General features: G+C 39.4%; 1 protein-coding gene and 1 long non-coding RNA gene across 2 annotated transcripts in view; both read right to left on the reverse strand.

Annotated features, from left to right (window-relative positions):
- The window catches only part of LOC306641571 (uncharacterized protein), a 148054-nt gene that overhangs the window by 45960 nt on the left and 84933 nt on the right, over nucleotides 1-17161 (reverse strand). The window lies entirely within an intron of this gene.
- Nucleotides 1-17161, reverse strand: part of LOC306641574 — a 125978-nt gene that overhangs the window by 35901 nt on the left and 72916 nt on the right. The gene's annotated exons all lie outside the window — the stretch shown is intronic.

Consider the following 17161-nt stretch of genomic DNA (forward strand, 5'->3'; position numbering starts at 1 on the left):
GACGACTTCTGAACCCCGGGGCCTGCCCGGAGGAGTGGGAGGAGGAGGAGGAGGAGCGCGGCGGGTCCTTTGGACTCGCAGTGACTGCATTAGCGCTCCAGGCGGCTGCTCAGAGGAGAAGGCGAGTGGTGAGTTGTTTGGTCTTAAAGTGACAGCTCCTGAACACAGGGGGGCTGCCTGGAGGAGAAGCGTGGTGGGACGCTTGGTCTTGAGTGGCCGCACCAGAGCTCCGGGCGGTGCCCAGAGGACCCGTGCAGCGGGTCACGTGGATTCAGAGCCACTCAGAGGGACTGCTCCTGAACACCCGGGGGGTTATCTGGAGAAGGAGGAGGAACGGGGAGGGTCACTTGGACTCGGAGTGATTGATTGCCCAGGTGGTTGGTGGGAGGAGGAGGCACGAAGTGAGTTTCTTGGACTCCTAGTGACTGCACCGGAATACTGGGCGGCTGTCTGGAGGAAGAGGCCTGTGGCGGGTCTCTGGGACTCAGAGCAATTGTTCAGGGCCACAGGTGGCTGCTCAGAGGAGGGGCCACACAGCCAGGCGATTAGGTGCAGAGCAGGGTCCCAGGATCTAGGAGGCTTCTGGGTGGTAGAGCCGCACAGAGACAGGCTTAGGGCGGAGCGAAGGTTCCAGGCCTGTGGGCAAATTCTCTGAGGAGGGGCAGCCTAAGGAGATTCATCTGCAAAGGGTGAGGCTCCCAGGCCCAGGAGGTAGGGCCGGGCCCCTGGGAACTTTGCAGAGGAAGACAGCCCAGCCCAGGCGGTAGCTGTAAATTGAGGGGAACCTCTAGGAGGGAACTGACCAGCGAGACTTCCCCACCGGGTGAGTCTTCCCTGCTGGGTGAGGTTTCCCCACAAGGACGGTAAAACCAGAGACTCAGGCCCAAACAGGCCTTGCCTCAGCCCGCAGCCTAGGTCCCCTTTGGATGACCATTGGTCAACAAGTGGAGGCACCTCTGCCCACTAGCAGGGATTATACCCCACCTGAAGGCCACCACTCCTAGAGAGGCAGCTTCCTTGTGGAGCACCGCATTATCAACTTCCTCCATGACTTCAGCCTACTGAAGGCTAAGGGGGGATATATATAGAAATCTTCAGGGACATTGTAAGTCAATAGAGGAAATCTGCAATATCTCAGCGGTCCACTGATACCTGAACAATATGAGAAAACAAGGAAAGAAAATGCTGCAAACAAATCTAGATGTTACATCAATAAAACCCAATGACAGCATGGCAGAAGAAATGACAGAAAAGGAGTTCAGAATGTACATAATTAAAATGATCAGAGAAGCAAACGATGAGATGAAAGAGCAAATGCAAGCATTGAATGATTGCACCAATCGACAGTTAAAAGAGCAAATACAGGAAGCAAAAGATCATTTCAATAAAGAGTTAGAGATATTGAAAAAAAACCAAACAGAAATCCTTGACATGAAGGAAACAATAAACCAAATTAAGAACTCCATAGAAAGCATATCCAATAGGATAGAACACCTGGAAGACAGAACCTCAGACATTGAAGACAAAATATTTAACCTTGAAAACAAAGTTGAACAAACAGAGAAGATGGTAAGAAATCATGCACAGAATCTACTAGAACTATGGGATATCATGAAAAGGCCAAATTTAAGAATTATTGGGATTGAGGAAGGCCTAGAGAAACAAGCCAAAGGAATGAACAATTTATTCAATGAAATAATATCAGAAAATTTCCCAAATCTGAAGAATGAAATGGAAAATCAAGTTCAAGAGGCTTATAGGACTCCAAATACACAAAATTACAACAGACCCACACCAAGGCACATTATAATGAAAATACCGAACATACAAAATAAAGACAGAATTTTAAAGGCTGTGAGAGAAAAGAACCAAATTACATTCAGGGGGAAACCAATACGCATATCAGCAGATTTTTCAATCCAGACCCTAAAAGCTAGAAGGGCCTGGAACAACATTTTTCAAGCCCTGAAAGAAAATGGATGCCAACCAAGAATCTTATACCCAGCAAAACTTACCTTCAAATTTGACGATGAAATAAAATCCTTCCATGATAAACAAAAGCTAAAAGAATTTACAAAAAGAAAGCCAGCATTACAGAACATTCTCAACAAAATATTCCATGAGGAAGAGATGAAAAACAAAGAAGCAAATCAGCAAAGGGAGGAATTATCCTAAAGGAATTGTCAAATAAAGGAGGAAACAAGTTGTGTCAAACAAATAAATAAACAAAATTTTAAAAATGAATCAAATGACCAGGAAACCAAATCATTTCTCTATAATAACCCTGAATGTTAATGGCCTGAATTCATCAATCAAAAGACATAGACTGGCAGACTGGATTAAAAAGAAAGATCCAACAATATGTTGCCTGCAAGAGACTCACCTCATAGAAAAAGATACCCATAGACTAAAGGTGAAAGGATGGGGAAAAACATACCATGCACATGGACTCAGCAAAAAAGCTGGAGTATCCATCCTCATTTCCGATAATGTGGACTTCAAGCCAAAGTTCAGTCAGAAGGGATAAAGAAGGTCATTTCATACTGCTTAAGGGAAGCATAAATCAGCAAGATATAACAATCATAAACATCTATGCCCCAAACAGTGGCTCATCTATGTATGTCAAACAAATCCTTCTCAATTTCAGAAACCAAATAGACCACAACACAATAATACTAGGTGATTTTAACACGCCTCTCTCACCACTGGACAGATCTTCCAGACAAAAATTGAACAAAGAAACCATAGATCTCAATAACACAATCAATAATTTAGACGTAACAGACATTTATAGAATATACCATCCAACCAAGAGTGAATACACTTTCTTCTCAGCAGCACATGGATCCTTCTCTAAAATAGACCATATATTATGCCACAAAGCTAATGTTAGCAAATACAAGAAGATAGAGACACTAGCATGTATTCTATCAGATCATAATGGATTGAAGTTAGAAATAAATGAAAGAGTAAAACACAGAAACTATTCCAACATCTGGAGATTAAACAATATGCTATTATATGATGAATGGATAACAGAAGATATTAGGAAAGAAAATAAAAAATTCTTAGAGGTAAATGAGAACAAAGAAACATCATATCAAAATCTCTGGGACACTATGAAAGCAGTACTTAGAGGGAAATTTATTTCATGGAGCGCATTTAATAAAAGAAGTAAAACTCAACAAATAAACGACCTAACACTACAGCTCAAAGCCCTAGAAAAAGAAGAACAGAACAGCACCAAAAGTAGTAGAAGACAGGAAATAGTTAAACTCAGAGCTGAAATCAATGAAATTGAAACAAAAGAAACAATACAAAAAATTGACAAAATAAATAGTTGGTTCTTTGAAAAAATAAACAAAATTCATAAACCTTTAGCCACACTACAAAGAGAAGACGAGAGAAAACCCAAATCACTAAAATTCGGAATGAACAAGGAAATATCACAACAGACAGGATTGAAATACAAAACATAATTAGAAGTTATTTTGAAAATCTATACTCCAACAAAATAGAAAATTTCGAAGACATCAACAGGTTTCTAGAGACATATGAATTGCCTAAACTGAACGAGGAGGACATAAACAATTTAAATAGACCAATTTCAAGTACTGAAATAGAAGAAGTCATCAAAAGCCTACCAACAAAGAAAAGTCCGGGACCAGATGGGTTCTCAGCCGAGTTCTACAAAACCTTTAAAGAAGAGCTCATTCCAATACTTCTCAAAGTATTCCATAAAATAGAAGAGGAGGGAACCCTCCCAAACTCATTCTATGAAGCCAGTATCACACTGATACCTAAACCAGACAGAGACTTATCAAGGAAAGAAAATTTCAGACCAATATTCTTAATGAACATCGACGCAAAAATTCTCAACAAAATTTTAGCAAATCGCATACAAAAACATATTAAAAAGATAGTGCACCATGATCAAGTGGGTTTCATCCCAGGGATGCAAGGTTGGTTCAACATCAGGAAATCAATAAACGTAATTCACCATATTAATAGACTTAAAGTCAAGAATCACATGATTATTTCAATAGATGCAGAAAAAGCATTTGATAAAATACAGCACCCCTTCATGCTCAAAACACTAGAAAAAATAGGGATAGTGGGAACATTCCTTAATATTGTAAAGGCCATTTATGCTAAGCCCATGGCTAATATCATTCTAAATGGTGAAAAACTGAAAGCATTCCCCCTAAAAACTGGAACAAGGCACGGATGCCCTCTTTCACCACTTCTATTCAACATTGTTCTTGAGACTCTGGCCAGAGCAATTAGACAAACCAAAGAAATTAAAGGGATACGAATTGGAAAAGAAGAACTCAAACTATCCCTGTTCGCTGATGACATGATTATATATTTAGAGGAACCTGGAAATTCCACCAGAAAACTCTTAGAACTCATAAGTGATTTCAGTAAAGTAGCAGGTTACAAGATCAATGCCCATAAATCCAACGCATTTTTATACATAAGTGATGAATCTTCAGAAAGTGAAATTAGGAAAACTACCCCATTCACAATAGCCTCGAAAAAAATAAAATACTTGGGAATCAATCTCACAAAAGAGGTGAAAGACCTCTACAATGAGAACTATACAACACTAAAGAAAGAAATTAAAGAACACCTTAGAAGATGGAAAGATCTTCCATGTTCTTGGATAGGAAGAATTAATATTGTCAAAATGGCCATACTACCTAAAGTGCTATACAAATTCAATGCAATTCCAATTAAAATCCCAATGACGTACCTTACAGAAATAGAGCAGGCAATTATGAAATTCATCTGGAAGAATAAGAAACCCAGAATAGCTAAAGCAATCCTTAGCAGGAAGAGTGAAACAGGGGGTATTGCAATACCAGATCTTCAACTCTACTACAAAGCAATAGTAACAAAAACGGCATGGTATTGGTACCAAAATAGAAAGGTAGATCAATGGTACAGAATAGAGGACACGGACACAAACCCAAATAAATACAATTTTCTCATACTAGACAAAGGGGCCAAAAATATGCAATGGAGAAAAGATAGCCTCTTCAACAAATGGTGCTGGGAGAATTGGAAATCCATATGCAACAGAATGAAACTAAACCCATATCTCTCACCATGCACGAAACTAAACTCAAAATGGATTAAGGACCTCGGAATCAGACCAGAGACCCTGCAGATTATAGAAGAAAAAGTAGGTCCAAATCTTCATCTTGTTGGTCTAGGACCAGACTTCCTTAACAGGACTCCCATAGCACAAGAAATAAAAGCTAGAATCAACCACTGGGATAGATTCAAACTAAAAAGCTTTCTCTCAGCAAAGGAAACTATCAGCAATGCGAAGAAAGAGCCTACAGAGTGGGAGAATATCTTTGCCAATCATACTTCAGATAGAGCACTAATCTCCAGAATCTAAAAAGAACTCAAAAAACTCTACTCCAAGAATTCAAACAGTCCAGTCAACAAATGGGCTAAGGAAATGAATAGACACTTCACAGAAGAAGATCTACAAGCAATCAACAAACATATGGAAAAATGTTCAACATCTCTAGTAATAAGAGAAATGCAAATCAAAACCACCCTAAGGTTCCATCTCACCCCAATTAGAATGGCGATTATCAAGAATACGAGCAACAACAGGTGTTGGCGAGGATGTGGGGAGAAAGGTACACTCATACACTGCTGGTGGGGCTGCAAATTAGTGCAGCCGCTATGGAAAGCAGTGTGGAGATTCCTTAGAAAACTTGGAATGGAACCACCATTTGACCCAGCTATTCCACTCCTTGGCCTATACCCAAAGGACTTAAAATCTGCATACTACAGAAATACAGCCACATCAATGTTCATAGCTGCTCAATTCACAATAGCCAGACTGTGGAACCAACCTAGATGCCCTTCAATTGATGAGTGGATAAAGAAACTGTGGTATATATATACTATGGAATATTACTCAGCCATAAAGAATGATAAAATTATGACATTTGCAGGCAAATGGATGAAATTGGAGAATATCATGCTAAGTGAGATAAGCCAATCTCAAAAAGCCAAAGGACGAATGATATCGCTAATAAGTGGAGGTTGACACATAATGGGGGGGAGGGAAGGGTTAGAGTTAGGGTTAGGGAGGGGGGCAAGTATGGAGGAAGGAACTACTGTATAGAGGGTAAAGAGGGGTGGGAGGGGTGGGGGGAAGGGAAAAAAATAACAGAATGAATCAAACAACATTGCTCTATGTAAATTTATGATTACACAAATGGTATGCCTTTACGCCATGTACAAACAGAGAAACAACATGTATCCCATTTGTTTAAAAAAAAAAAAAAAAAAAGAAAAAAAAAAAAAACATATTAAAAAGATAGTGCACCATGATCAAGTGGGTTTCATCCCAGGGATGCAAGGTTGGTTCAACATCAGGAAATCAATAAACGTAATTCACCATATTAATAGACTTAAAGTCAAGAATCACATGATTATTTCAATAGATGCAGAGAAAGCATTTGATAAAATACAGCACCCCTTCATGCTCAAAACACTAGAAAAAATAGGGATAGTGGGAACATTCCTTAACATTGTAAAGGCCATTTATGCTAAGCCCATGGCTAATATCATTCTAAATGGTGAAAAACTGAAAGCATTCCCCCTAAAAACTGGAACAAGGCAGGGATGCCCTCTTTCACCACTTCTATTCAACATCATCCTTGAGACTCTGGCCAGAGCAATTAGACAAACCAAAGAAATTAAAGGGATACGAATTGGAAAAGAGGAACTCAAACTATCCCTGTTCGCTGATGACATGATTATATATTTAGAGGAACCTGGAAATTCCACCAGAAAACTCTTAGAACTCATAAGTGATTTCAGTAAAGTAGCAGGTTACAAGATCAATGCTCATAAATCCAACGCATTTTTATACATAAGTGATGAATCTTCAGAAAGAGAAATTAGGAAAACTACCCCATTCACAATAGCCTCGAAAAAAATAAAATACTTGGGAATCAATCTCACAAAAGAGGTGAAAGACCTCTACAATGAGAACTATACAACACTAAAGAAAGAAATTAAAGAACACCTTAGAAGATGGAAAGATCTTCCATGTTCTTGGATAGGAAGAATTAATATTGTCAAAATGGCCATACTACCTAAAGTGCTATACAAATTCAATGCAATTCCAATTAAAATCCCAATGACGTACCTTACAGAAATAGAGCAGGCAATTATGAAATTCATCTGGAAGAATAAGAGACCCAGAATAGCTAAAGCAATCCTTAGCAGGAAGAGTGAAACAGGGGGTATTGCAATACCAGATCTTCAACTCTTCTACAAAGCAATAGTAACAAAAACGGCATGGTATTGGTACCAAAATAGAAAGGTAGATCAATGGTACAGAATAGAGGACACGGACACAAACCCAAATAAATACAATTTTCTCATACTAGACAAAGGGGCCAAAAATATGTAATGGAGAAAAGATAACCTCTTCAACAAATGGTGCTGGGAGAATTGGAAATCCATATGCAACAGAATGAAACTAAACCCATATCTCTCACCATGCACGAAACTAAACTCAAAATGGATTAAGGACCTCAGAATCAGACCAGAGACCCTGCAGATTATAGAAGAAAAAGTAGGTCCAAATCTTCACCTTGTTGGTCTAGGACCAGACTTCCTTAACAGGACTCCCATAGCACAAGAAATAAAAGCTAGAATCAACCACTGGGATAGATTCAAACTAAAAAGCTTTCTCTCAGCAAAGGAAACTATCAGCAATGCGAAGAAAGAGCCTACAGAGTGGGAGAATATCTTTGCCAATCATACTTCAGATAGAGCACTAATCTCCAGAATCTATAAAGAACTCAAAAAACTCTACTCCAAGAATTCAAACAGTCCAGTCAACAAATGGGCTAAGGAAATGAATAGACACTTCACAGAAGAAGATCTACAAGCAATCAACAAACATATGGAAAAATGTTCAACATCTCTAGTAATAAGAGAAATGCAAATCAAAACCACCCTAAGATTCCATCTCACCCCAATTAGAATGGCGATTATCAAGAATACGAGCAACAACAGGTGTTGGCGAGGATGTGGGGAGAAAGGTACACTCATACACTGCTGGTGGGGCTGCAAATTAGTGCAGCCACTCTGGAAAGCAGTGTGGAGATTCCTTAGAAAACTTGGAATGGACCCTCCATTTGACCCAGCTATCCCACTCCTTGGCCTATACCCAAAGGACTTAAAATCTGCATACTGCAGAGATACAGCCACATCAATGTTCATAGCTGCTCAATTCACAATAGCCAGACTGTGGAACCAACCTAGATGCCCTTCAATTGATGAGTGGATAAAGAAACTGTGGTATATATATACAATGGAATATTACTCAGCCATAAAGAATGATAAAATTATGGCATTTGCAGGCAAATGGATGAAATTGGAGAATATCATGCTAAGTGAGATAAGCCAATCTCAAAAAGCCAAAGGACGAATGATATCGCTAATAAGTGTAGGATGACACATAATGGGGGGGGGACGGGTTAGTGTTAGGGTTAGAGTTAGGGTTAGGGAGGGGGGCAAGTATGGAGGAAGGAAGTACTGTATAGAGGGTAAAGAGGGGTGGGAGGGGTGGGGGGAAGGGAAAAAATAACAGAATGAATCAAACAACATTACTCTATGTAAATTTATGATTACACAAATGGTATGCCTTTACGCCATGTACAAACAGAGAAACAACATGTATCCCATTTGTTTACAATAAAAAAAATTAAAAAAAATAAAAAAAAAAGAACAGACAAATTCTTCATTACATGACAGCAGGAAAATATCACAATCTGAGTTAAATTTTAGAAAGATTACTGCAGCTGCTATATGGAAGGCTGGACTATTAAGAGGGAGGAAGGATGGAGCCCGAGATGACATTCTATCTAAACTGTTCCTAGGGAGACACTTTAGCTGTATTCTGGTTGCTCATTCTCCTTTGGTTCATTTCCCAAATCTAGTCCTCTAGCTTTCCCATCAATTCCTTGAGCTATGTAACATCCCTGTGATAAATATTTTCTGCTTAAATTACCTAGAATTGGTTTCTCTTATTTTCTACCAAGAACATTAACTTACCTACTTTCTCTTTCCCTTTCTACCATTCAACTTCCATGATTTCTTTCTACAAAATCGACTCACAGTTTCTGTTACATGTTCGAATTCCAGATGCACACTGGTTTTCTGTTTCATTTCCAAATTCCTAAGGAAGACAATTTGATCTTTCCATTGAGGGGTCCTATGCCTTCTCGTAGTCCATTCAAATGTGGCTAGGAAGACAGCATCATGTAGGAAACATGGTTGCTAGGGCCTCATGTGCCTGAAATTATTATATGTGGAAGAACACCCCAAACATTCTTTCCTCCAAATTTAGAATTCAGATAGCCAGGAAAGAAAAAGTATGATTTTCAAGGAAAAAAATATGAGCTAATGGTGCATGGAGCCTGGAATGGTTGTGGTACTTTCAAACAACGGAAAAAATCTGTCCAAATCAGAGCAGTGGCACCTAATAGGAAGTGAAGGCTATATGGCTTTAGCTGGGAAGAATGAGGATATTCTATGGTGGTCCTGAACACCTGGCAGAAAAGTTTCAACTTGTGAAGAAAATCAGAAACCACTGAACTTTGCTTGACTGGAGAAAGGTCTGATAAAGTATTCTCTAAACAGTGTGAGCAATTTTAAATGGAGTGGCTGCAGGTTTTATAGTGCATTGGATGAGATTGGTGATGAAGAGTGAGAGACAGATGCAAATTTTTTTTCTTTTTCAGATGCAAATTTTTTAAGGATAGAATACAGTATTTTACTCTGCATGGAAAATGGAAGAAAAATAAGTCATAATTACACTCACAAAACTCAAAAGTTGTTAATGACAGAATGTAGTGAGTCAGAAAGTTCCAGACACCCAATTGTGAGTCTTCTATAAAAAAGGATAGCCAATTGCATATTGTACTCTTTCTGTGCTTGTTCCTCTGATGGCCCTGCCCTTGCACTGGGGCAACAGCATGGCCTGTTGCTGCAGGGACCTCTCAAATCTAATAAAGAGCTCTTTCTACTTTAAAGGGTTCATGTTTTTTTTCTAAGTCAGTTCAGGTTAAACAATATGGGAAATCCATTTTCATATGCCATACATCCCCTTTAAGCTAACTTTTGCTCAATTATCTCAGGAAAATAATCTTCCTTTCTCTGTCCCTTTTCTTCCATTTATAAGCCAAAGAAAAATTACGCTAATCATGAATGATAAGTGTAAAACAGTGCCAGTAATATATCCATGAGAGAAATGAAGGCCATATATTTGAAAGTAAGATTTAATGTAGTTTTTAAAAAAAGGAACATCAAATTAGCAAGCCTTGGAAAGGGCCCAAATTTCCCTTAGAATCTCCACCACAGTACTCATGTATATTTTCATCTTTAATTTACTTTTCCACAGGCACCATTATTTGGTAAAAATGAAAACCTTTCTTAATAAATTTCAGAGATGGGAGATTAAATTACTTACATAAATGTTAATATTATGATGGAAATATTATTTTACTCTATTTTCTAGCAAATACACAATATGGCATCAATATAATGAGTTTAAATGGTTTTAGTGGGCTAGCCCCAGTACCTGGCTATCTTTGTAATTTTTTTTTTTTTTTTTTTTTTTTTTTTTTTTTTTTTTTGCGGTGCTGGAGACTTGAACCCAGGGCCTTGTGCTTGCAAGGCAAGCACTCTACCAACTGAGCTATATCCCTAACCCCTATAATGGTATTTTTATGAGAAAATGCCTATCTTCAAACAAACAGACTTTCAAGTTGATTTCTGGAAATCTAGTTTTTGAAAGTTGAGGACTGCTTAACTCAATAAAAAGATCCCAATGAGAAATGTGAATTATTTAATTATTTTAAGTATAGTAATGGAGAATTCCAACATGCAAGTTTAATGTATATGACTTCTTTTCTCACCATTTAATTGGTTTTTGGTAAATAGCCAGTTCTTTATTTGTGTTTCATAAGCTGTCATTATGAATCCTGATAGCTCACAGAGTGAAAAAAGATGAGCTGGAGGTATGGGTTTTGCTGCATGTTTTTTCTAAACATATTTATTAATGCTCTTAAATTATCCTCAAAGCTGGGAGTTTCTGTCCATTTAAAGCATCTTCTCACTTGGTTTAACACCACAATCTCACTTTTATTGTCCATAAAGCCAGATGCAGCTGCATTTATTTACATTTTTTAAATGAATGAAACTCTTAACTTGTTGACATATTGGAGAGTCTAAAAATGTCTCATTTAAACTCATCCTCACAACTACATCCGCATGGGTGGCAGTTGAATTAGCCCCACTTTGTAGCAGAGCTGATTTTCAAGAGAAATGTTTGAGTGAAAATGAAGGGTTTAGAAAGCCTTATTATCGGGTGACACAGAAAAAACTATTTTGGTTGCATTTCAAGTTTCCAACCGAAATTTCAAGTCAAGACCATGAGACAAAACCATGGGAGCAAGTGGAATGAGAGAGCAGCTGCATTTCCCTTCAGACTTCCCATAACTTCTTTCCCATAACTAGATTATCTTCTTTTGAACTTTTGGCTGTGATGAAGAAAGATCAAAAATTCAGAAGCTTTGATACCAGCTTCAAGGCTAGCCTTCCAATTACCCACATTGTAAAATGCAAATAGTCTCCACTTATTTGCTAACATTTATCAAGAACCTACTGTATGTAAAGCCTTGTGTGATGGAGGCTGCAGGAATACAGGAGGGAATAAAATTCAGTGGCTGCCCTCAAGGAGCTAATGCTTTGAAAGGAAGGCAAATAGCAATAATATAAAGCAGAATGAAAAGTTCTATAGTAGAGGAATGAGCAGAGCAAAGCATAAAGGGAAAAGTAGGGAATGGTTAATCCCAAGTGGCTCAGGAAAAGCTATGTGGATTTGAATGGAAATGAAAGAGAGTCCACAGATAGTATAAGTGAAAACATGGAAGTATAAATGGCATGTCAGGGAAGCCACGTAGTGCAGTGTGCCAAGTGTGGGCACAGAGACAGGCACGGTGCATGAGAAAGGCATTGGAGGGTCTCAAAGTTACCATCAGGGATTGAACCAGATGACTTGGGCAACAGGGGGCCATGGAAGGTTTTAAAAGGGTAAAAAACTACTTGACTTGAATCATATAGGAAGATAATTCCTGTACCAATAAAGGAAATATGGTAGAAATGTGACATCAACAAACTATTGAAATAATCCAGAAGAGACTTAATAAGTATTTGAATTATAGGAGAATCAAAGTATATCTCAGGAAGGAAGAGAGGGAAGAACTTAGGAGCTGATTATCTGGATGTCAAGAGATGCTGGAGTCTACAGAGAATGAAGAACTAACGATGGAAGATGGCTGAGGTTTCATGTGGCAACAAGGGTATGGATCTCGATAGCCATGGTTAAGTAAATATGGCAAGAAGAGCAGTGAGGGGAAGCGCAAGATGCTCAATTAATTAGATGTGGTAAGTTTTTGCTCTGGATAAGATGTGCCTATGAGATATCCAGCAGTCTGTGGTAGCCCCAAGAAATGTGGAAATATAGATGAGATCCCCTCAGAAAGACAACCTGAACAAGAAAAGATGGGAAAATAAAACTGAGGAAAGCAACATTTACATATGTAATGAAGTAGAAAAGGCATTATCCAAGAGGTAGTAAAGAACTAGATTTGTTCTTCCTGGGAGCTAAAGAAAGGAGAAGGGCAAGGGCCAGGATTTGAAAAGTTCCTTGAGATTGCTGCCTGGCATTCTATGGCCACACCAGTGTCTCTTTTGAGGAGTAGAATTCTGGCCCCTAGCTCTCCTCCATATAACTGCTCCTAGGAGACTTGGAAGTCAGTCGGTAATTAAGCAGAAAACTCACATGATCCAGAGATAACTATGGGACAGATTAGGCAAAGAACAAATTCAGAAGGTTGGCAAAGCTTAAGTTGTAAACTGATATGTCTGATTTCCATTCTGCCCTACTTTTTACCCCAGGTACTCGACCTTTAATTGAGAAAATAAAGTCTCTTTTATTTATTTTGGGTGATACTCACAATGAGCAGTCATACACAATCCAAGAGGTTAGTTAAAATTGTCTAGGCATCTCTGGGTGCCCCAAACTAGGTGACTGCTATTATTATTATTATGGCTATAGTAGTTGTGCACTGTATATGTATATAGTGCTTTAGATCTATAGGTCACCCCCCAAAAAATCCCCACTTTCTTCTGTTCTTCCTGTGTCCTGTTTCAAAATCAGACTGCATTGGCCTCTCTGTGGGAACCAGTCAGCAGAAGATTTTTTTCCAGGTTTGAACCCAGGCCAGCCTTTAAACATTACCAGGTACCAATAAAGGTGCTTTAAGTTCTTACCCAAAACACCATTGTGGCCCTGAGTTACAATTCCCAAAACCCTCGTAAAAGCTTTGTACCCCGACCCCTCACTCTGACACACCTAGATAGAACACCACTTTCTCTCACTGCGCACCCTAAGGACAAACTGCTATGGACTGGTTACCCTGGCATTTAGTGCTTCCTTCTTTGGAATCCCAATGGACCTCACCTCGGGCATTTGGAGGGCAACTCCAGGTGCAGAATCAGTAGGACTCAACAATATCTGAAGAGCACTTTCCCATGCTTTGGCTCATGTTCTCACCAGCATCCTGAGAAATCCCTTGCACTCAACTCCCTCCCTCAGGACTGAGTTCAGGTCTTTGACCCCGCTAATTGGAATCTACTCGCGTTTTTTCCTTTAAAACATGATTGTTTCTTTCTAACCCTATACCTGGCCAATATCTTACTCTAACAATACTTACTTCAAAGCTAACAAGACCACCATATGTGTCCCATTTTTGTTGTTTCTCCGCCCCATCACCCTTAAGCATTAAAAGAATCTGTTAGGACTTAGAATTCAGAGATAGCTATAATCCACAATAATTAAAAAAAAAAATGGGTTCTACCAAAATGCAAAGCAGCTTGGAAAGGGGAACTTTCTAGAGAATCAAATCAAAGCTGCTGACAACTGGTTTCTGCCCTATCTGGTACCATCAGTGCACATTCCCCATCCTTATCCCCTGCCTGGGGACCACATTCTTCTCCATCCTTCTTTGTACCCCAGTGAGATCGACCTTTGCAGACTACATCCTCAGCTTCCTTCACCCTCCAGCTTCTGGCTGGATGAGTTAACAGAAATCAGAGGGTGAAGGAAAAACAAGATCAGGTATTCAGTCCTGTGGTTCCCCCTATCTTGCTGCAGATGACCCTGGGCACTTGTCCCCACTTATGGCCAGAAATCTATTAATCAGCCAACCCATACAATCATAACTATAACTTTTCCAGTTCTGGGAACCGCTCCTCCCTGCCTCCTTCAGGCCTAGAGGTGGTTATGGCACCCATGTTATTAGCCCACTTGGTAGTAGCCACCCCTCAACATCCCACTTGGTTCCTTTACCCCTGTCTGCAATGATGTGGTGCCCCTTCAATTACTACATTTGAGAGTGGCCTGCCAGACTAGATCCCTTTATGGAACATGCAATGCCCAGAAGCTCCATATATCACACCCCATTATGCCATCAACAGCTATAAAAACAGCTTGGTAATATTCAGTTTGCTAAGTTAACTCATCACAGTGATATGAGAAAATGAAATTTTAAGACAAGTAAACTTTAATAAAAGGAACAATGTATTAGTTTCCCTAAGACTGTGGTAACAAAGTACCACATCTTAGGTAGCTTAAAAAAATAAAAATGTATTCTCTCACAGTTTTGGTGGCTAGAAGTCTGAAATCAAGTTGAGGGCAGGTCATGCTTCCTCTAAAATCCATAGGGGAGGATGCTTTCTTGCATTTTCCAACTTCTGGTGGATTGCAGGAATCCTGAGCACTCCTTGGCATGTGGCTGCACCACTCCAGTGTCACCTCTGCCATCACATGGTGTTCTCCTGTGTGTTCCCATCTTTACCTGGCATGCTTATCTCTGTGCCTGTGACCAAATTTCCCTCTTATAAGGACATCAGTCATATTGGGTTAACACCCACCCTAACTGATGTATCTTCAAAGACCTTATTTCCATATAAGGTCTTATTCTGAGGTCCTGGATGTTATGTGTACAATCTATCATTTTTGGAGGGGGGCACAATTTAGCCCATAACAGACAGGTTCAGAAGGTAGGAGGCTAGGTATCTATGTGTGCCTGGTCAATCTACAAGGCATGCTGTCTATAGTTGACTGGCATGCAAGGCACCAACACACATACCTACCACTGGGGGAGTGGCATGGGTACTTGAAGAAGAAACTGTCCTCTGCCAGGCATGGTGGTGCATGCCTGTAATCCCAGCAATTTAGGAGACTGAAGCAGGAGGATCACAAGTTCAAAGTCAGCTTCAGCAATGTAGCAAGACCCTAAGCAACTTAGCAAGACTCTGTCTCAAAATAAAAAAATAAATTAAAAGTGGAGAGCTGGGGATGTGGCCTAGTGGTGACAACCCCTGGGTTCAATTCCTAGTACCAAAAAAAAAAAAAAAAAAAAAAAAAAAAAAAAAAGGGAGAAGAAGGAGGAGGAGGAGGAGAAGAGGAGGAGGAGGAGGAGGAAGAAACTGGCCTCTAAGGCTGGATCATTGCAGACTTCAGAGCCAAAATACCAGTCACTCTAATGATGTAATGAAAAGGTAGGAAATAGAATAGGTCAAGCTTGTGAAAAACTTGAAGAAGCTCAGATAGAAGATGCTGTTCATGGTGACATGCAATCATGGAGGCTATATATAGGTTTTCTGTTATGGAAAATGATACCACATTCATGCTGCTCTTGCCATTGGCTTTTTCCAAGTATACTTTCCTAAGTCCATTACTGCTACTTCCAGAGACTTTAACACAAGAAAAATAATCTCTGTTCTGAGACCACAGACTTGCTGCTTGGGTGTATCAAGCTGGCAACTGGTATTTTTAACAGTCATCTTTTATAGAATCAAGGGACAAAAATCTGGAGACATCTATAGACAGATTGAAGATCTAAAATTTTTAAATCTCAAACTATATAACTCTCCACAGCCTCACCCTATGAAATCAACTCATCATTTCAATTAACAACGTTTAACACCCTGGGTAAAGCACTATCCAAACTTCTCCACCCAACATCTAAGAGCCTCACTGATCCCACTTAACCACGTACACATTTACAGCCAACCACATGTCATTTGCTTCATTTATTCATTCAACAAATTGTAATGAATTACATAACATTTGCCTAGTAAGTGTGACAGGTTGAACTGTGTCCCTCATAAAGATAAGTTGAAGTTTTAACCTTGGTACTTGTTAAACATGACTTTATTTGAAACAAGGAACTTGCAGACTTACATATGTAATCAAGTTAAGAGGATGTCCTATTGAATTAGTATGATCCCTAATCCAAAGAAGAGAAGAGACACAGAGACAAACAGACATGAGTCCACCATGTGATGACAAGCCAGAGACTAAAAGATGCACCAACAAGGTAAGGAAGGTCAAAAAAGGCTGGCAACATCAGAAGCTAAGAGGCAGTCATGGAACACATTCTCCCCTAGAGCCTTCAGAGGGAGCACAGCCCTGTTGACACCTATACATTTCACTTGCAGCCCCCAGAACTATGAAGAACGCCTTTCTGTTGCTTTAAGTCACCCAATTTGGGGTATTTGTTACAGCAGTCCTGGAAAACTAATACCCGGTAAACCCCCAAGTTTAGCCAGACTAGTGCCCCATTCTCTCATACTTCAATCTCTATCCCAACTCTGTGACATAGCCAGAGAATTCCTTTCTATTTGGAATGTGCTCCTTTCCCCTCCACTGCTGCAAATCAATAACATCTAGCCTTTTTTTACAACCTAACTCAAGTTTGTTCCTTCAAGCTCCCTAAATGATTCCAGCCCACATAAATGTCTCCTGAATCAACTAGTATAATATTTAATAGTAATATTTATTATGTATAAGATAAAATTTACTTCTCTATTACACCTTTGTTATATAGTACTCACCATCACTTACTGTCTACTAAATCTTCCTGAGCCTCAACTTCCTTCTGTGTGCAATGGGGATAAAACTCAATTCACAAAGAGATGATTGAATCAGATGGTATTAGGTTGAACCATAAAAACCTGTAAAACAGTCATCTAACAG

Source organism: Sciurus vulgaris, assembly GCF_902686455.1.
Source record: "Sciurus vulgaris genome assembly, chromosome: 12".
NCBI classification, from domain to species: domain Eukaryota; kingdom Metazoa; phylum Chordata; class Mammalia; order Rodentia; family Sciuridae; genus Sciurus; species Sciurus vulgaris.